We start from the raw sequence: 1,184 nt of genomic DNA, 5'->3' as shown, positions 1-1,184 counted from the left end.
ATGGCTAAGAATATAAGATTTATGTATCTACAATGTTCATTTAAAATGGTAACTATTCAACTTATATTTTTAGGCCAAAGGGGCATACAGAGCGCCCCTCATGACCCAACAGCTGCTAACCAGCTAACCTGCTTCACCTTTACATTTTTTCCCCCTGAATACATTTGCCTGAACTTTTGTCCCTAATACCTCTTTTTTTCAATAAGTTTTAAAAAACAACCCTAGGGATTTCATCTTTAATGAAAATAAAAATAGACAAGTAATTGTTGAACACCTGCTATAAACTATAGTGGCTAAGTAATCGGAGATACAAAAGATGTGATCCCTACCCTCATGGGGATTTTGCAGGGAAAATATATAGTATAATAGGAGAATTTAATTTAGATTGGGGCACCCTGAAGGCACCTCGGTGGCTCAGTCGGTTAAGTGCCGGACTTCAGCTCCGGTCATGATTTCATGGTTCATGAGTTTGAGCCCCACGTTGGGCTCTGTGCTGACAGTCCAGAGCCTGGAGCCTGCTTCAGATTCTGTGTCCCTCTTTCCCTACCCCTTACCCCTGTTCACACTTTGTCTCTCTGTCTCTCTCTCTCAAAAATAAATAAGCATTAAAAAAAAAGTTAAATTGGGGCACCGCAGAGGACCTCACAGAGGAGATGACATTTAAGCTGGGGCCTAACTAATAAATAGGAGTGAGCATGGCAGTGGTGGGAACTACACAGATTGCCTGGAAGGGGGAAGAGCGTGTATGAGGTCTCTGATGTGGGAACAAAGTGTGGCTTGTCCAAAGAACCAGAAGATAACCTCTGTGACCATGGTGTAGTGACAACGGATGAAGGCTTCAAGAGACGAAGGCGGGTACTTGTTGGTGCACGCCATGGTGGGAGCTTTGGATCGCGTTGTGCGATGGCCAGTTGTTGAAGGATTGTTGTACAAGTTAATGTGGTAAAGTTTTTTTTAAATTAAAAGTGACTGAAAGTTAATGGAGTGGCATTGTGATGTTGGTGGACAGATTTTTTTTTTTTAAAGGAAGAAGGTGTTCTTTTTTTTTAATGTTTTTTTTTTAAATTTTATTTTTGATACAGAGAGAGACAGAGCATGAGAGGGGGAGGGACAGAGAGAGAAGGAGACACAGAACCGGAAGCAGGCTCCAGGCTCTGAGCTAGCTGTCAGCACAGAGCCTGACG

The 1,184-nt window shown here is 42.5% G+C and overlaps 1 protein-coding gene across 20 annotated transcripts in view; it reads left to right on the top strand.

Moving 5' to 3' along the window:
• Positions 1-1,184, top strand: part of ABLIM1 (actin binding LIM protein 1) — a 293,495-nt gene that overhangs the window by 87,335 nt on the left and 204,976 nt on the right. The window lies entirely within an intron of this gene.

This window comes from Suricata suricatta, chromosome 2, assembly GCF_006229205.1.
Source record: "Suricata suricatta isolate VVHF042 chromosome 2, meerkat_22Aug2017_6uvM2_HiC, whole genome shotgun sequence".
Classification (NCBI taxonomy): Eukaryota; Metazoa; Chordata; class Mammalia; order Carnivora; family Herpestidae; genus Suricata; species Suricata suricatta.
Note: the sequence above shows the minus strand (reverse complement) of the source record. Positions and strands in the feature narration are given on the sequence as shown.